The sequence below is a fragment of the Heterodontus francisci genome, chromosome 6, assembly GCF_036365525.1.
Source record: "Heterodontus francisci isolate sHetFra1 chromosome 6, sHetFra1.hap1, whole genome shotgun sequence".
Taxonomy (NCBI): domain Eukaryota; kingdom Metazoa; phylum Chordata; class Chondrichthyes; order Heterodontiformes; family Heterodontidae; genus Heterodontus; species Heterodontus francisci.
Window position 1 is genome coordinate 10,243,222 of NC_090376.1, and position 20,891 is coordinate 10,264,112.

Below are 20,891 nucleotides of genomic sequence, written 5' to 3' on the forward strand. Positions count from 1 at the left end.
ATTTACAGGGTGTCCCCGCGAGTGTGTCAGTATTTACAGGGGGTCCCCGGGAGTGTGTCAGTATTTACTGGGTGTCTCTGGGAGTTTACAGAGGGTCAGTATTTGAAGGACCTGTCCCACAAAGAAATATTGGAGAATTCGGGCTGCTGGATGAATACCTTTCCTCAGATACACAATTCTAGGAGCAAGTGGAGAAAGTGTACAAGCTGTAAGGGGCCAGTAGCTTCTCGAACCTGCGGGCATGGGGAGAGCAGCTGGAAGTTCAGTGGTTTTATAGTCTACTGCTACCATACCTCTACTCCCTGACCGCATTGTGGGAATGTTCTAATCATGTTAAAGCTGGTATTAGCCATGGCCATTTAGAAACTGATAGGAGTTGTTCCACTTAACTGACAACTTGATAAGTGGATGCTTGGGCTAAGTGGGAGGGAACTGCAAATTACGGCCTCCACACTTCCACCTTCTCTGCTATAAAGTGGAGGGCTAACATTGATTGCAACTGCAATTGGCAGCCTATGTTTTACAGCGGATGTACTTCGATATCGTTTAGTGTGAGGACACAGGCAGTAAGTATCTCCCCGGCAATTCTCTCCCCCACCCGATCCGACTATTTAAAAACACCAAACGTACCCAAGCTGTGTATTACATTGCTGTTTAATAATTGGATAATTCCCCATGCAAGACAAAGCACACTATTTTGTCCTTGGTTAAGCTTCAGTTATGATCCTATGTCCAGTTTGGGTCTCCTCACGTGATTGGTGATATTGAGGCTTTGGAAAGAGTGCAGAAGAGGGTCACTAGATTAATACAACTCTAAGGAAAGACTGAACAGGCTAGAGCTTTTTTCTCTGGAAAAGAGAAGAGTGAGAGGTGACCTAATATAGGTCTTTAAAATTATAAAGGGATTTGATAGATTAGGTGTTTCCATTTGTGGGTCAGTCAAAAACTAGTGGTCACAAATATAAGGTCATTAATAGATCCAGCAAGGAGTTCAGGAACTTCTTTACCCAAAGGGTTGTTGGAATGTGGAACTTGCTACCATATGAGCTACTTGAAGCGAATAACATAGATGCACTTAAGGAGAAGCTAGATAAGCACATGACAGAGAAAGGAATAGAAGGGGATGTTGACAGGGGTAGGTGAAGAGGGGCGGGAGGAGGCTCATGTGGAACATGAACACTGTCACAGACCGATTGGACTGAATGGCCTGTTCGCGTGCTGTAAATTCTGTGTTATTTCCAGTTGTGGTCCATCAGGGGAGATAAGAGGGCCAATGTCCTGGCTAATCTCTGAGCAGAACAGCAGCTGGGCAAATGCAAATGCTGAGTGTGATTTGTTATATTTATTACAGTATCTTTGGTTGAAAGATGTGCAACTCACCAACTCATCTTCCAAACCCGTGACCTCTACTACCTAGAAGGACAAGGGCAGCAGATACATGGGAACATCACCACCTGCAAGCTCTCCCCCAAGTCACACACCATGCTGACTTGGAACTATATCGCCGTTCCTTCACTGTCACTGGGTTAAAATCCTGGAATTCCCTTCTTGGATTGCAGTGGTTCAAGAAGGCAGCTCACCACCATCTTCTCAAGGGCAATTAGAGATGAGCTGGTCTTGCCAGCAATACTCACATCCAAGGAATGAATTAAAAAAACATAATTTGCATTTATTCCAGGTTTAGGTTTAGGAGGGAATTCCAGAGCGTAGCACCTAGACTTCTGAAGGCACGGTCATCAATGGTGGAGTGCAGGAAATTGGGTGATGCGCAGAGATTTTGGAGGATTGTAGGGCTGCGGAAGGTTACAGAGATAGGGAGGGGGTGAGGCCATGGAGGGGTTTGAAATCAATTATGAGAATTTTTAACTTGAGTCATTGGTTGATACACTCGGACTTTTGCGTTCTGTGTCAGTGCGCCATTTTCCCACACTCTCTTGGCCAGTCTAGACATAGCAGTGGAAGCCTTTCCCATGCGCTTGTTGATTTCTGCATCTAGAGACAGGTTACTGGTGATAGTTGAGCCTAGGTAGGTGAACTCTTGAACCACTTCCAGAGCGTGGTCGCCGATATTGATAAATGTAGCATTTCTGATGTCCTGCCCCATGATGTTCGTTTCCTTGAGGCTGATGGTTAGGCCAAATTCGTTGCAGGCAGCCGCAAACCTGTCGATGAGACTCTGCAGACACTCTTCAGTGTGAGATGTTAAAGCAGCATCATCAGCAAAGAGGAGTTCCCTGATGAGGACTTTCCGTACTTTGGTCTTCGCTTTTAGGCGGGCAAGGTTGAACAACCTGCCCCCAGATCTTGTGTGGATGAAAATTCCTTCTTCTGAAGACTTGAACGCATGTGAGAGCAGCAGGGAGAAGAAAATCCCAAACAGTGTGGGTGCGAGAACACAGCCCTGTTTCATGCCACTCAGGATAGGAAAGGGGTCTGATGAGGTGCCGCTATGCTGAATTGTGCCTTTCATATTGTCATGGAATGAGGTGATGATACTTAGTAGCTTTGGTGGACATCCAATCTTTTCTAGTAGTCTGAAGAGACCACGTCTGCTGACGAGGTCAAAGGTTTTGGTGAGATCAATGAAAGCAATGTAGAGGGGCATCTGTTGTTCACGGCATTTCTCCTGTAGCTGGCGAAGGGAGAACAGCATGTCAATGGTCGATCTCTCTGCACGAAAGCCACACTGTGCCTCAGGGTAGACGTGCTCGGCCAGCTTCTGGAGCCTGCTTAAAGCGACTCGAGCAAAGACTTTCCCCACTATGCTGAGCAGGGAGATTCCACGGTAGTTGTTGCAGTCACCGCGGTCACCTTTGTTTTTATAGAGGGTGATGATATTGCCATCGCGCATGTCCTGAGGTACTGCTCCCTCGTCCCAGCACAGGCATAGCAGTTCATGTAGTGCTGAGAGTATAGCAGGCTTGGCACTCTTGATTATTTCAGGGGTAATGCTGTCCTTCCCAGGGGCTTTTCCGTTGGCTAGAGAATCAATGGCATCACTGAGTTCCGATTTTGTTGGCTGTACGTCCACCTCATCCATGACTGGTAGAGGCTGGGCTGCATTGAGGGCAGTCTCAGTGACAGCATTCCCCCTGGAGTACAGTTCTAGGTAGTGCTCAACCCAGCGGTCCATTTGTTTGCATTGGTCAGTGATTATGTCCCCTGATTTAGATTTGAGGGAGGCGATCTTCTTGATGGTTGGCCCAAGAGCTCTCTTCATGCCATCATACATTCCTCTGATGTTTCCGGTGTCTGAGGCCAGCTGAATATGACTGCATAGGTGTTGCCAGTAGTAATTTGCGCAACGCCTAGCTGTTCTTTGTGCAGTACTTCTGGCTGCTTTAAGTGCTACGGATGTTAACTCGCTGGGGGCTTTCTTGTAGTTCAACAGTGCAATGCGCTTAGCGGCTATGACATGTTCCAGCTCTTCATTATGAGGTTGAAACCAGTCTGCATTCCTCTTCGCACATTTGCCGTAGGTGGTCAAAGCTGACTCATAGATGGCGTCTCTGATGTGGGCCCACTTGGTCTCAGCATCCCCTGTGGGAGTGTTTTGAAGGGCTGTTACAAGTGAATTTAGAAATTTTTGTAACAACTGTGGATGAGAAATTCTGCTCATGTTGATGCGCGGGTGGCCCTTCTGCTTGGAGTGATGCAGATTCTTTGGTTTGAGTCTAACCTTGCTGCACACCAGGGAGTGGTCGGTGTCACAGTCCGCACTGTGGAAGCTGCGTGTGATTTGAACACTGTTTAAGGAGGCTCGCCTTGTGATGATGAGGTCTAGCTGGTGCCAACGACGCGATCTTGGGTGCCTCCATGAAACCTGATGACAGGGTTTAGTGTGAAGGAATGAGTTGGTGATGCAGAGGTTATGATAGGTACACAACTCAAGAAGATGTGGATCAGTTAAGCATAGCAGGAACTCTCTGCTGTTCCTCACATGTGCTGCCTACAAGTGGGACACTTAGTTTGATGCAGTTACATAAGGGGAGGTACAGCGTATGGTCTAATGCCGGGCTGCATCTTAGGTCTTTACACAAAACCAGCCACTAACCATCAAAGTGGTGAAAATCCCAGCCACACTGCCGCTCCCATCCTCTCCCGGGCTCGACCTCAAGTTTCAACCCTCCTGACAAATCTTTAGTATTCTCTGGGGAATGCAACTTAACTATAATTTATGGTTGGTTTGCCTCTATGCCACACAGAAAGGAACAGGCTGCATTTAAAAAGGAGATGGAATTGCATTAATCCACTGCCTTATCACGTCTGGAACACTTTGCATGCAATGAATTATTTTGAAGGGTGGAGACGGTTTCCAGAAATGAGGTGAAAGATGGTTAATCTGTTCATGGTGGCTTTGGAGTTCTCTACCCCAGAGGACTGTGGATGATCAGTTATTGAGTATATTTAAGACTGGGTTCGCGACACTGAGAGAATCGAGGGCTATTGCACTAAAGTGGAGTTGAGGTAAAAGATCAGCATGAATCATAGAAATCTATGGACTAGAAGGAGGCCATTCGGCACAGTGTGTCTGTAAATGATCGATCCAGCCTAATCCCACTTTCCAGCTCTTGGTCCGTAACTCTGTAGATTTTGACACTTCAAATGCATATCCAAGTGGTTTTTAAATGTGATGAAGGTTTCTGCCTCTACCATCCTTTCAGGCAGTGAGTTCCAGCAACATTTTCTCCACAACTCCCCTCTAATCCTTACTTTAAATATTTTAAATGTATGCCCCCTGGTTATTGACCTCAATGCTAAAGGAAATAGGTCCTTCCTATCCATTCTATCTAGACTCCTCATAATTTTCTACATCTAAATGAAATCTCCCCTCAGCTTCCTCTGTTCCTAAGAAAACAACCCTAGTCTATCAATCGTTCCTCATAGCTAAAATTCTCCAGCCTTGGCAACATCATCATAAATCTCCTCTATACCCTTACTAATGCAATCACATCCTTCCTGTAATGCGGTGACCAGAACTGTACACAGTGCTCCAGCTGTGGCCAGACTCGTGTTTTATACAGTTCCAGCATAACCTCCTGCTCTTATATCCTATAATGAAGGGAAGACTAATGAAGGGAAGTATCCCGCATGCCTTCTTAACCCAGGCGTGAGAGGCTGTACGGCCTACTCCTGTTCCTATTTCTTATGCTATTATTGTTAAGGATGGAATGTTGACCAGAACAGTGAAAGAGCTCCATGTCCTTCTTTAAATCGTGGGATCCTTAATGTCCACCTGAAGCAAATGTAACCAAGGACTAACACTGCGATGGCCAAGCCAGGACTAAACTTACTATTGGCTCCATCCTTTACCCACTGACCTCCCACTGCCTTAAACGGATCTGCCCAAGCTCTTCTCGGTGAACAACGTCCTCCCTTGGTCCTTACCTCCATCGCCAAGCATCAGGAGTTCATAGAATGTTTTTAATTTCAAAATTTCAGACTATCCATTCAGCCACCTCAGCCTCCTTCTCCATTCTCTATTTATGCCAGCTTTGTCCTTACCTGAGTCCCATCAATAATTCATCTCCACAATAGCAGCAGCCTCCCCTCTCACTCACTCAGGCTAAACTTAATCATACCCAATACTGATGTCTGTTTGGTCATATCATAGTCACCACCAACTGTTGCTCCCTCTGTACAGCAGCACCTTCCTCCACTTTTACTGCATCCCCTGTATTACTGAAACCCTTCATCATTTGCACTCAGTCCTAATTCCTACACCCCTGTCCTTGCAACTTCCAGTGACTTCAAAATTCTCACCCTGGTTTACAGGCTCCCTCCACAGCTTGAATGGCTGTATGAAAAGCTGTGCAGTTTAATTGCAAAGGAAGAGTGTAATAGACTACAGGGAAAGGCAAGGAGATAGGATTAAAGTTAATAGCTGTGGCTGAAGAGATAGCACTGGCTTAAGCAAAATGGGCCAGAATGGCCTTCTACCTCCGCTGTAATTATGATTCTATGACATGACCACCCCCCCCCCCACTGCATTTTTGTCACCTGTTGTACCAGTACTTTGACTAGAAATATTAAACGTGAGGTATCACAGCAATCTTATATACCCACTGCCTGATATTCAGTTCCATTCACTCCAGGATCTTTTCCATCCACCTGAGTTTAACATTCAGCTGGAAGATGGCACCTCTCTCAGTACCACACTGAGTTAGGGGTTGCCAACCAACCAGAATTGACCAGGACTCTCTAGGAATTGAAGATTAATCTGCAGGACACTGCTGTGAGTCAGCCCTGGAGAAAAATTGTAGGAACATTGGAAGCTGCTCAAACCTGAGCTAAATCGCCCAACACCAGTGTAATTATCCACTGAAGGCCTCTGGAGTGCCATCATGATTAACTTGAATTTTGTGCTCATCATGGTAAGGGATGTGAGTGCCTCCAATTCCGGCCTCTTGCACATCCCTGATTTCCTTCGCCCCACCATTGGCGGCCATGCTTTCAGCTGCCTAGGCCCTAAGCTCTGGAATTCCCTTCCTCTCTGCCTCTTTCCTCCTTTATCTGCCATGATTGTTTTGAATGGATGAGCCATGTGGTCGACTCCTGCTCCTATTTCTTATGTTCGTATGAGTAGAAAATAATGTCTCTTCGGAGGCCTCTGAGAGACAATTGCACTGGTATTAGGCCATACAGAGCAGGGTTGCTGTAGGTTAAGCAGCTGAGTTTGTCATCCTTGTGTGTCAGCTGTAGCTCAATGGGAGCACTCTTACCCACAGCCTTCAAAGCCCACTCCAGAGAATTGAGTGCATTATCTAGATGATGAGGGGGTACTGTGGGGGTGCTGCCTTTTGGATGAGACATTAAAATAATGACCCTATCAGGTGGATCCCCTGGCACTATTTTGAAGCTGAACAGGGGAATTCTCCAATATTTATACCTCAACCAACATCAATGAAACAAATTGCTGTTGGTGAGTGCTTGCTCTATGCAAATCAGCTGCTGCAATTCCTACATTATAACAGTGACTGAACTTCAAAGGTACCTCATTGACTGTGAAGCGCTGTGGAACGTCCTGAGGTTGTGAAAGGCACTATAGAAATGCAAGTTGTTCTTTCTAACTCACCACAGGCAGAGGACTGAATCTGGGCCTTCTCAGACATGTTTGACCTAATTCTGCAGAGATCCTAAATGAGCCATCGCAGACCCAATTTAGCCAAATTACATGTAACCTGAGCACACATGATATAAATAGGATTCCATACCAGAAGCTATAGAATGCATCATTTATTCCATTTCACAAAGGAGATGTGTGTCACTATCCCATCATACTTCCTTCACTTAGCAATAAACACTGCACTTAACAGCTTCCTGTACAGGTTCTTCCATATTCCCACTAGGAATAACTACCGTGCAGCAATTACTTATTTGTCGCTGGGTCAAAATCCTGGAACTCCCTTCCTAACAGCACTGTGGGTGTACCTACCGCACATGAACTGCAGCGGTTCAAGAAGGCAGCTCACCACCATCTTCTCAAGGGCAATTAGGAATGGGCAATAAATGCTGGCATAGCCAGTGATGCCCACATCCCATGAATGAATGAATAAAAAAAAAAATTGTCTCTTTACTCCTGGAAGTAAATCCTCCTTTGCTCAGGTTGTCAAAGAAAAAACGATTCAGTAAACAAATCCAAGTCTTTTTTACTATTATTTTGATTTCTAAAAGACAGGAATCAAGGATACATATCTGGACATGTTCGGAATGGGGTTGTAGGTTAATTCCTTTAAAAAATAATAGGAATTGCATGTAGGTGGTGGGTGTTAGTTGTTACTCTTGGCTCTGTGACAGAAGGTTGTGGGTTCAAGTTCCAAAGATTTGAGCGTGTAATCTTTGCTGACACTCTGAGGCAGGTGTCTTTCAGCTGGATGTTAAACTGAGGCCCAGTCCACCGCCTCTCAGGTGAATATAGAAGACAGTGGCGTTATTCATGAAAACCAGGGAGAGGTGTGCTCAACCACCATCATTGCTGTTTGGGAGACCTTGCTTCCTTACAACATTGGCTATGAAGCATTCTCCTTTTAAAGTTAAGGAACATTTACAGAAAGAACACTTATAAACCCACTTTCACAACTCAGGATGCTCCAAAGCGCTTTCCAGCCAATGAAATACTTTTGAAGTGTAATCAGGTAGGAAACGTGACAGCCAATTTGTGCACATCAAGCTCCCATGAATTGCAATGTGCTAATGACCAGATCATCTGTTTTAGCAATGTTGGCCAGGACATTGAGGAGAAATCCCCTGCTCTTCTTTGACATAGTGCATCCACCTGAGAGGACAGAGAGGGCCTTGGTTTATCATCTCATCAAAAAGATAGCACCTCCAACATTGCAGCACTCCCTCAATGTTGCACTGGAGTATCAGCCTAGATTTTGTCCTCAAGTCTCTGGATGGGACATGAACTCATAGACTTTCCCTGACCCAGGCTTTGGGCCATTGTGAAAGGTGCTGCTTTTCATCAATTATAGCACTCCCCTTACCACCACCTCTAATAACCCCCTCCACTGTCTCTATTTTGTCAAACTGCTTGTCCGACATCCAGTCTAGGATGAATCAAAATTTAATCTAATTATGCATTGGGAAGACTGAAGCCAATGTCTGTATCCTGGGGTGGTCTATATACTGCAGTGATCTATATACTGGAGTGATCTATATATTGGGGTGGGGGTGGTCTGTATGCTGGGGCAGTCTATCTGCTGGGGTGGTCTATTATGCTGGTTTGGCCTATATGCTGGGATGGTCTATATACTGTGATGAGCTATATACTGGAGTGGTCTATAGGTTGGGTGGTCTATATACAAGAGGGTTTATGTTTAGTTTAGTTTAGAGATACAGCACTGAAACAGGCCCTTCGGCCCACCGAGTCTGTGCCGACCATCAACCACCCATTTATACTAATCCTACACTAATTCCATATTTCTACCACATCCCCACCTGTCCCTATATTTCCCTACCACCTACCTATACTAGGGGCAATTTATAATGGCCAATTAACCTATCAACCAGCAAGTCTTTTGGCATGTGGGAGGAAACCGGAGCACCCGGAGGAAACCCACACAGGGAGAACTTGCAAACTCCACACAGGCAGTACCCAGAATTGAACCCAGGTCGCTGGAGCTGTGAGGCTGCGGTGCTAAGGTATATAGTGGCATGGTTTGTGTGTATTTGCTGGAATGGGCTATAAGCTGGGATGTTCTATATGCTGGGGTGGTCCACTATGCTGGAGTGGTCTATAAGTGGGGTGGTCTATATACTGGCGTGACTTATATACAGGAGGGTTTATATGCTGGGGTGATCTATACATTAGTGTGGTTTGTCTGTGTAGGTCGGGGTGGTCTACATTACGGGCTTGTCTACATGCTGTGGGGTGGTCTCTATGCTGTTGTGGTCTATATCCAAGAGGGTCTATATGCTACAATGGTCAATACGCTGTGGTGGTCTATGTGTATAGGCTGGAATGGTTTCTATAATGGGGGGTGGTCTATCTAGTGGGGGGTGGTCTGTATGCTGGGTTGATCTATATGCATGTCAGTATGATATTTCAAACTAAATGTTTCGTGCTATTGAGGGTGGTGATTCTGCCGTTTGGAGGAGGGATTGAATCGAGTACGGGGAACCGACAGGATAGGTTTTAATTGTTGACATGTTTCATCTTAAGTTTCCATTTAATTTGATTCTTCGCCGTTTGTGCAAATTATTAAAACATTCTTTCCCTGCTTGTGTTTAATCTTTCTCTGCGTACGTTGAATCTTTTGCTCACTTTATTTCCTCTGTAAGCGGAGCTAACCACCCTCCCTCATTCCCTCCAGTCCAGTTATTCCGGTCCCTCCCTCCTACCTCTTGTCAGTTTCTCTGTAAAATACTGTATCAGTTGGCTCGTTGGTCTAGGGGTATGATTCTCGCTTAGGGTGCGAGAGGTCCCGGGTTCAAATCCCGGACGAGCCCTGGCTTTTAACGCTTACAAAAAATATATATAATTTAGTCTGTATTGAAGAAACTGTAATTTAAAAAAAAAGCCTTTTCATTTAATGACATTGTTTTATTGACATAAAACACTGACGGTAATTTGAAAAGTAAAAGGCTCCTGGTCGGATTTGAAGTTAGGAGCTCTTGGTTGCAAAGCTTTAGAATTTTATAGCGAATCAATGATGAAAATTGGGTGTAATCTGGGCCTGAGCGGTGATTCGATACATTGCTGCTGTATATTGTTACACTGTATCCAGGACAACAGTGATACAGTAACAAAACTACGACTGGGCCCCCGGGACTTCCCAGCTTTTGTTTCTCATCTACCGGCCCATTCATCTGTGCTTTGGTTACTCTCTTAATTTGCTTTGAGTTACTCTGTTGTCTTAGTCTTTGCCAGTGAGATAAAGTGTGAGCTAGCAAGAAGCAAAGGTGGGGCGGGGGTCAATGGAGAGAAGGGGAACGAAAGAGTAATTAACAGATTGCATTGAAAAGGAATTCAATGGGTTTTTTTAAATTATCTGTATAGAGCCTTACAGAAAAAGAAAAACAAGTGTAGAAAATTATGAAGGGCTTCGATAGGATGGATAGGAAGGACCTATCTCCCTCAGCACGGAGGCCATTAATTAGGGGGCATTGATTGAAAGTAATTGGTGGAAAGAGAGTGTGGGAAAATGGCGCACTGACACGGAACACAAAAGTCCGAGTGTATCAGGCCTGTGTCCTCAGTACCTTGCTCTACGGCAGCGAGGCCTGGACAACGTATGCCAGCCAAGAGCGACGTCTCAATTCATTCCATCTTCGCTGCCTTCGGAGAATACTTGGCATCAGGTGGCAGGACTATATCTCCAACACAGAAGTCCTTGAAGCGGCCAACATCCCCAGCTTATACACACTACTGAGTCAGCGGCGCTTGAGATGGCTTGGCCACGTGAGCCGCATGGAAGATGGCAGGATCCCCAAAGACACATTGTACAGCGAGCTCGCCACTGGTATCAGACCCACCGGCCGTCCATGTCTCCGTTATAAAGACGTCTGCAAACGCGACATGAAATCGTGTGACATTGATCACAAGTCGTGGGAGTCAGTTGCCAGCATTCGCCAGAGCTGGCGGGCAGCCATAAAGACAGGGCTAAATTGTGGCGAGTCGAAGAGACTTAGTAGTTGGCAGGAAAAAAGACAGAGGCGCAAGGGGAGAGCCAACTGTGCAACAGCCCCAACAAACAAATTTCTCTGCAGCACCTGTGGAAGAGCCTGTCACTCCAGAATTGGCCTTTATAGCCACTCCAGGCGCTGCTTCACAAACCACTGACCACCTCCAGGCGCGTATCCATTGTCTCTCGAGATAAGGAGGCCCAAAAGGAATTGGTGGAAAGATTAAAGGAGAGTTGAGGAGTATTTATTTTCATCCAGAGGTTGGTGGAAGTCTGGAACTCACTGTCTGAAAGGGTGATCGAGGCAGAAACCCTCATAACAAAAAAAAAACACTTGGATGTGCTCTCAAAGTGCTGGAGCTACAGATCAATAACTGGAATTTGGGATTAGGCTGGATCTTTTTCAGCCAGCATGGACACATTGAACCAAATGGCCTCTTCCTTTACATGCCGTAAATCTTTGTACGTTTCTTTTATGGTTCTATGTTATCCTGCCCTCAGGCCATTCCAGATCATTTCAAAACAACAACTTGCATTTATAAAGCATCTTTAATGTAGAAAACTTCCCAAGGTGCTTCATGGTGGGTAAAATTGACACTGAGACATGCGATAGGGGTGACCAAAAGCTTGGTCAAAGTGCAGCCTGTTTAATGTCTCATCTGAATGACGGTACCTTTGACAACCAGAACTGAGGAAGTGCTGCACTATCAGAGAGAGTGTCAGCCTGAGTTACATGCTGAAATCCATGGAGCAAGGGGAAAGCCCACCACTTCCTGACCCAGCAGTGAGAGTGCTACCCACTGAGCAATAGCTGACAATTAAAATCTAATAGCGGATCATCAGCACATGCTCAAACCTTCAACCTCTATCACCCAGAAAAAGGCAGGAGGCACATGGGAACACCACCAGCTGCAAGTTCCCTTCCAAGCCACACACCATCCTGACTTAGAACTATATCGCCGTTCCTTCAAGGTCATTGGGTTAAAATCCTGGAACTAACAGCACTGTAGGTGTACCTACACCACATGGACTGCAGCGCTTCAATAAGGCAGCTCACCACCGCCTTCTCAAGGGCAATTAGGGATGGGCAATAAATGCCGGCTTTGCCAGCAACGCTCACATCCCATGAACAAATAAAAATAATACATGGGCAGGTTGGTCAAATCAAATATCTCGGCCGGTCTGCTCGGGTGTGTAAGTCTATCCCACTCTGCAGGCAGTTTTCAGGGAGCTTCCAGCTGCACCATCCACAACTAAATGTGGGGCAGCTGCGCAGTTAGTTCACTCTCCCCAAGACCCGGGCTGTAAAACAAAAGCGGCTCAGTTTCTGAGGTCAGTGAGTCAGTTACAGTGCATTGGCCTGAACATTAGAATTGCCATTGAGAACAGGCTGTCACAGATCTTTATCCTGAGGTATTCCTTGAATGTAAATTGCTTACCTACTTTCTGGTTGCTGAGACTGTTTATGAACCAGGAGCATGGCAACTGGGAACAGGAAGTGAAAAGAAACTCAAAGAGAAAACAGAGCTTGCATTTACTTAGAATTACATCAGATTGGCCATTTAGCTCAAATGCTGTTTACAGAAGATATTAAGAGAACAGATAGGGCAGCTAGAAACTATTTAAGCTGGTTGGGGAGTTTAGGACTAGGGGCAATAGTCTAGAAAATAGAGCCAGGCCTTTCAGAAGTGAAATTAAGAAACACTTTTACACACAAAGGGTGGTAGAAGTTTGGAACTCTCTTCCACAAATGGTAACTATTGCTGTGTCAATTGTAAATGATCTGAAATTGATAGATTTTTGTTATCCAAAGGTATTAAGGGTAAAGGGGCGAAGCCAGGTATATGGAGTCAGATTGCAGTTCAGTCATGATTTCATTGAATGGTGGAACAGGCTGGAACTAAACGGCCTGCACTTGTTCCTGTGATCCTATAAAGCCTCCTCCCACTCCTCTTCACCTAACCCTAGCAGCATAACCTTCTATTCCTTTCTTCCTCATATGTTTATCTAGCTTTCCCATAAATATGTTATTCACCTCATCTACCCCATGTAGTAGTGAGTTCCACATTCTCACCAATCCCTGGGTAAAGAAATTTATTAGTGACTCTCTTATATTTATAGCTCTTAGTTTTGGACTAACCCACACGTCCACCCAATCAAATCCTTCAATAATCTATGATATATATTAGCAACTTCATGATATCTCGACCTTAGACATTAGAACAGGTGATCAAATGATTGGTAAAAGAGACAGGTTTTAAGAAGTGTTTTGAAGGAGGAGTCAGAGGTGGAAAGGTTTACGGAGGGAATCCCAGAACTTAGGGTTGAGGTAGTTGAAGGCTTGGCCGCCAATGGTGGAGTGATGAAAATCGGAGATAATCAATGGGCTGGAATTGGAAGAGTGTAGATATCTTAGAGGGTTGTAGGGCTGGAGGAGGTTACAGAGATGAGGAGGGGAAAGGACATGGAGGGATTTGAAAACAAGGATGAGAACTTTAAATTTAAATTTTTAATTTCCTACATTGCAGCTTCAAATGTTCTTCAGTGTTGGTAAGGTGTTCTTGGATGTCCTGATGTTATGGCAGGTGGTGTAAAAACGTAAGGTTCTCCTGCTTTGCAACTCTATCAGAATCATGTCGCAACAATTCACATACAATGAACTACTTTAGAAATGCAATCAGCGTTCTTATTAGACAAACATAGCCATTTTTTGCAGAGCAAGATCCCAAAAAATACAATTAGTTGCACGGCCAATTAATTTTTCTCTTAGCTGAGAGAGGAATGCAGACTGTGAATGCTTGGTTCATCTTTGAATAATTTGTTGACTGTATCCTAACTTGTAACGATTCATGTTCAGCCCTGTGCTCTTGACATACATTATCTCCCAGTCCAGCAATGCCTCAAATTTAAAATTCTCCTCTGTGCATTCAGATCCCTCCACGGAGTCGCTCCTTCCTATCTCTGTAACCTCTTCCAGCCCTACAACCCTCCGTGATCTCTCCACTCATCTGATTCTGGCCCTTGTGCATCCATCACTTCTTTCGCTCCACCATTGGCGGCTGTGCCTGCTAATCCCTAGACTCTGGAATTCCCTCCCTAAACCTCTCTGCCTCTCTACTGTTTTCTCCTCCTTTAAGATGCTCCCTAAAACCTGCTTCCACCTGTCCTGCTATCTCATTAGTTGGCTCGGTGTCAAATTTTGTCTGCTAATGCTCCTGTGAAGCATCTTGTGATGGTTTACTGTGTTAAAAGCGTCACATAATTGCAAGTTGTTGTTATATACCATGTTTCATGATATTAGGGTAGCCAATAAGATTAGTCAGTAGGAAATGCGATTGCCAATTTGCACGCAGCAAGCTCCCATGTTAAACATGCTTATATAAACGCAAGTCATTGTATTGCTACAAGATTTTAATTGTATAGAATAAAAATCACTCAAAATGAAATCAAAAGTGCTCCAGTAGAATAGGCCGGCACAATCTGTGGATAGAGAGAGTCACAGCTCTGCTCACAGGTGAAGCACCGATGACAATGACACACTGGATGGTAACATGATTCCCCTTTAAGAAAAAAAGTTTGGACATACAAAGAGATAAAGTCTTTGATAAAAATGTCTTTATGTTTATTGTCATCACCTGATTTTCAAATATAAAAAAAGTGTAACGATTACATGGTGGGACGTCTTTTATCATTATCTGGTTATTTAGAGTAAAACACATGATAGCAGTGGGAAACCAAATGATATACTAATTGTACTGTCACTTTCATTCTTGGCCCCGTTGCACTCTCAATGTTTACATTACAACTCCATTGCGATAGTTCTGAGGTTTCTTGGACGTGAATGCTAGCATCCATTGTCTCTGATTTGTCAAACTGCTTGACCACCATCCAGTACTGGATGAGCAGAAATTTCCTCCAACTAAATATTGGGAAGACCAAAGCCATTGTCTTCACTCCCCGCCACCAACCCTGTTCCCTAGCCACCAACTCCATTCTTCACCTTGGCAAGTGTCTGAGTCTGAACCAGACTGTTCATAACCTCGGTTTCCTTGCAGTGCTGGTATTTGACCTTGAGATGAGGTTCCGGCCACTCAGCACTCCATCGCCAAGACTGTCTATTTCCTCCTCCATAACATCATCACCCGACTCTGCGCTGGCACAGGTCATTGCTGCTAAAACCCTCATCCCTGCCCTTTTTTACCCCGAGACTTGACTATTTCAACACACTCTAGGCCGGTCTTCCACATTCTACCCTCTCTAAACGTGATGTCATCCAAAACTCAGCTGCCTGCAACCTAATATGTCAAATTTTGTTTGATAACGCTTCTGTGAAGCGCCTTGGGATTTTTACTATGTTAAAGATGCTATGTAAATGCAAGTTGTTGTTGTTGATTTTGTTCAAGTTGACAGTGCTGCATTTAACAACTTACATAAAATTACATTGAGTTTATAGCATAGATACAGGTCAATTCAGCCCAACAGGAGTCTCCACGTCGGTATTTATGCTCCACACGAGCCTCCTCCCACCCTGTTTACTTCATCTCTCCCGATCAACATATCCTTCTATTCCTTTCTCCCTCATATGTTTATCCAGCTTCCTCTTAAATGCAACTCCGTGCACCTCAACTACTCCATGTGCTCACGAGTTCCTCATTCTCACTACTCTCTGGGTAAAGAAGTTTCTTCTGAATTCCTTATTGGATTTATTAATCATATGTTAACAACATTTGGTTTTGGACTCCCCACAAATGCAAACATCTTTTTTACATTTAGACCGTCAAACATCTTTATAATTTTAAAGCTCTCCTAATTTTATAGACCTTTATAAACTTGTATTTATATAGCACCTTTAACGTAGTAAAACGTCCCAGAGTGCTTCACAGTAGTGTTATCAGACGAGCACTAGCACACAACAAGAAGTTGCACCTTATGTAGTAATCTCCTCTGAGTTAGTGAGTTCAGGTTTAACTCCATGACCTGACCACACAGTGCAAGCCAATACTTCAATACATTACTAAGGGAGCGCTGCATTTATACAATCATAGAATCATAAAATGGTTAAAACACAGAAGGAGGTCACTCAGCCCATTGTGTCCATACTAGCTCTCTGCAAGAGCAACTTAGCTTGTCCCACTCTCCTGCCTTTTCCCCATAGCCCTGTAAATATTTTCTCTTCCGATAATTATCCAATTCCCTTTTGAAAGCCACGATTGAACCACCACACTCCATATCCTAAACACTCACTGTGTAAAAAGGTTTTTCCCTCATGTCGCCTTTGCTTCCTTTGCCAATCACCTTAAATTGGTGCCCTCTGGGTCTTGACCCTGCAAACAGTTTCTCCCTGTCTACTCTGCCCAGACCCCTTGTGATTTTGAACACCTCTATCAAATCTCCTCTCAGACTTCTCTTTTCTAAGGAGAACAGCCCCAGCTTCTCCAGTCTATCCAGGTAACTGAAGCCCCTCGTCCCTGGAACCATTCTCGTAAACCTTTTCTGCACTCTCTCTGAAGCCTTCACATCCTTCCTAAAGGGTGGTGCCCATAATTGGACAGTTGAGGTCAAACCAGTGTTTTATAAAGTTTAACCACGACTTTCTTGCTTTTGTACTCTATGTCTCTATTTATAAAGCCTGGGATCCCTTATGCTTTATTAACCACTTTCTCAACCTGCCCTGCCTCCTTCATTGATTTATGCATATATACTCAAGGTCCCTCTGCTCCTGCACCTCCTTTAGAATTGTAACCTTTATTTTATATTGCCTCTCCTTGTTCTTCTTACCAAAATGTATCACTTCACTCATCTTAGCATTAAATTTCATGTGTCCACCCATTCCACCAGCCTGTCTATATCCTCTTGAAGTCTATCACCATCCTCAAAGTTCACAATACTTCCAAGTTTTGTGTCATTCGCAAATTTTGAAATTGTGCTCCTACACCCAAGTATATGTATATCAAGAAAAGCAGTGGTCCTAATACCGACCTCTGGGGAACCCCATTATATATCTTCCTCCTTTCCAAAAACAAAACGTTCACCACTACTCTCTGTTTCCTGTCCCTCAGCCAACTTTGTATCCATGCTGCCACTATCCCTTTAATTCCTTGGGCTTTAGGTTTGCTGACAAGCTTGTTATGTGGCATTTAATCAAATGCCTTTTGGAAGTCCATGTACACCACATCAACAGCATTACCCTCATCAACCCTCTCTGTCACCTCATCAAAAAACTCAGTAAAGTTAGTTAAACATGATTTGCCCTTAACAAATCCGTGCTGGATTCCTTAACTAATCCACATTTGTCCATGACTGTTAATTTTGTCCTGCATTATTGTTTCTAAAACTTTTCCCATCACCGAGGTTAAACTGACTGACTTGTAGTTGCTGGGCTTGTCCTTACTCTTTTTTGAACAAAAGTGCAACATTTACAATTCTCCAGTTCTCTGGCACCACACCTGAATCTAAGGAAGGTTGAAAGATTATGATCAGTGCCTCTACAATTTCCACTCTTACTTCCCTCTGTGTCCTTGGATGCAACTGATCTGGTCCTGGTGACTTATCAACTTTAAATGCAAACAGTCTTTATGATATCTCCTCTTAATCAATTTTTTGCCCATCCAATGTCTCAGCTGCTTCCTCTTTCACTATGACTTTGGCAGCATCTTCTTCCTTAGTAAAGACAGATGCAAAGTATTCATTTCGTGCTTTAGCTGTGCCCCCAAGCATAAATTTCTTTTTTGGACCCTAATCAGTCCATTGCTTCTTTTACTACCCTTTTACTATTTATATACCTTTACAGAAGAATTTTGGATTTTCTTTTATATTAGCTGCCAGTCTCTTCTCATACTCTCTCTTTGCTGCTCTTATTTCTTTTTTCACTTCCCCTCTGAACTTCATATATGTAGACTGGTTCTCAGTGTATTATTTAGATAAGATGTTAAACCAAGATCCCATTTGCTTAGCTAGATGGACATCATCCAATCCATAGCACTAGTTGAAGAAGAGCTGGGAGTATGTGGAGAGGCTAGACAATCATGGATTGTTCCCCTTACAGCAGTGAAGGTTAAAGGGAGATTTAATAGAGGTGTTCAAAATTATGAAGGGTTTTTTATAGAGTAGATAAGGAGAAACTGTTTCCACTGGCAGGAGGGTTGAGAACTAGTGGACACAGATTTAAGATAAAAGGACTAGAAAAGGAGATGAGGAGAATCATTTTTACACAGTGAGTTGTTCTGATCTGGATCGCACTGTGTGAAAGGGTGGTGGAATCAGATTCCATAGTAACTTTCAAAGGAGAATTGGATAAATAACTGAAAAGGAAAACATTGGGGAAAGGGCAGGTGAGTGCGACTAATTGGATAGCTGCTTCAAAGAGCCAGGATGGGCTGACTGGCCTTCGTTTGTGCTGCATAATTCCATGATTCTCCCAGGCTCCATTCCTCCCTCAACCATTGCCACCAAAAGCAAATTACCTGGTCAATTCTCTCAACTGATGTTTGTTGGGACCTATGTGAGGCCTCATACAAAATGGCTGCCACGTCTGTCTCACTAATAGCAACTAAACTTAAAATTGATGCATTAGTTGAGACACATTTTGGGAGAACATGATAATTTGCTGAACATCAATTCAAGTTCCTTCTTCAAAGAAACATCCTAATGCATTTCACAAACTGGAGAGGGGGGCAATTGAACTTCAAGCAAGGGTAAGAGTAGAGTAGCAAAGTGGTTATTGTTACTGTGCTAGTAATTCAGAGGCTAGGGTAATTATGCTAAGACATGAGTTCAAACCCCACCACAGCACCTGGGGGATTTTAAATAAGTCTGGAATTAAAAAGATAGTATCTGTACTGGTGGCCATGAAGCTATCAGATTGTTGCAAAATCCCATTTGGTTCCTAAATGCCCTTCAGGGAAGGTAATCTGCGTTCCTTACTGTGTCTGGCGCTGGACCCACAGCAATGTGGTTGACCCGTCAGTGGCCTAACAAGCCAATCAGCTGTATTGAAGGAGGTAGCTCACCACCTGTAGATGAGGAGAAACGGTTTCCAAAAGGTCAGAGAGAGGGGAGCAGAGGTTTAAAGAGCATGCCAAAAGCCTGGAGACAGAGAGGAGCATGGCAGGAGCAGAGGTTTAAAAAATGTGCCGACAGAGAGGGCAGGAGCAGAGCAGGAAAAAAAATCAAAAAGTGACATTACAATCAACAGTGAGAGCAGGGAAACAGACAGCTGCTGGGGTGAGTATACAGGTAAGCATTTAATTTAAATCAAACATAGCATCAAACATCACAGGCAAGCAGGTAGGTGATTGGTTTGGAAAGAAGCTACCTGTTTGGTGAGTATCTGTTCAGTGATTAAGGTCCATTTTAATGCTAACGTTTAAAATAGTAAAGGAACTAGTAGTAAGCTTAATAAAATATATTTTTAAAAGTGGAATAAAATAATGAAGTAGTTAATCAAAACACATTAAGGATGGCAGGACAGGTGATGTGTCACGGCTGCAGCATGTGGGAGCTCCTGGATACCAGTGTGATCCAGGGCAAACACGTCTGTAGTAAGTGTTTGAGGCTCGAAGAGCTTCGGCTCAGAGTCATTGAACTGGAGTCCGAGCTGCAGACACTGCGACACATCAGGGAGGGAGAAAGTTACCTGGACATTTTGTACCAGGAGGCGGTCACACCCCTTAGGATAGGGTCTTCTGTTGGTCTGTGGTTAGGGACAGGAGAGTGTGGCTGCAGCTGAGGCAGGTAAGGGGACCCAGAGGGCAGGAGTACAGGAGCCTCAGCCTTTGAGATTGCCCAACAGGTTTGAGGTTCTTTCAGCTTGTTTGGATGAGAGTGGGGGCTGCCGGGTGGGTGAGCAACCTGACCATGGCACCATGATACAGGAAGCCATTCGAATGGAGGAAGAAAAAAGGAATGTAGTGGTAGTAGGGGACAGTATAGTTGGGGGGATTGGCACTTTTCTCTGCAGCAAAGAGCAAGAGTCCAGATGGCTGTGTTGCCTGCCCAGTGCCAGGGTTCAGGAAATCTGCTCAGAGCTGGAGAGGAACTTACAGTGGGAGAGGGAGGATCCAGTCATCGTGGTCCTTGTAGGTACCAATGACCTAGGCAGGACAAGGAAAGAGGTTCTGCATAGTCAGTACGAGGAACTAGGTACCAAATTAAGAAGCAGAACCTCAAAGGTAATAATCTCTGGATTAAGAGAAATGAATGCATGGCTCAAAGACTGGTGTTGTAGAAGTGGGTTCCATTTTTTTTAATTCATGGGATGTGGGCGTCGCTGGCTAGGCCAGCATTTATTGTCCATCCCTAATTGCCCTTGAGAAGATGGTGGTGGGCTGCCTTCTTGAACCGCTGCAGTCCATGTGGGGTAGGTATACCCACAATGCAGTGAGGAAGGGAGTTTCAGGATTTTGACCCAGCGACAGTGAAGGAACGGCGATATAGTTCCAAGTCAGGATGTTGTGTGACTTGGAGGGGAACTTGCAGGTGGTGGTGTTCCCATGTATTTGCTGCCCTTGTCCTTCTAGTTGGTAGAGGTCACGGGTTTGGAAGGTGCTGTCTAAGGAACCTTGATGTGATGCTGCAGTGTATCTTGTAGATGGTACACACTGCTGCCACTGTGCGTCGGTGGTGGAGGGAGTGAATGTTTGTGAATGGTCTGCCAATCAAGCGGGCTGCTTTGTCCTGGATGGTGTCGAGCTTCTTGATTGTTGTTGGAGCTGCAGCCGTCCACGCAAGTGAAGAGTATTCCGTCACGCTCCTGACTTGTGCCTT

General features: G+C 44.4%; 1 non-coding gene across 1 annotated transcript; it reads left to right on the plus strand.

Annotated features, from left to right (window-relative positions):
• Positions 1 to 9,879: 9,879 nt before the first annotated feature.
• On the plus strand, positions 9,880 to 9,951 carry trnap-agg (transfer RNA proline (anticodon AGG)). The gene has a single exon. It is a non-coding gene; the product is annotated as a tRNA-Pro (tRNA).
• Positions 9,952 to 20,891: the final 10,940 nt, after the last annotated feature.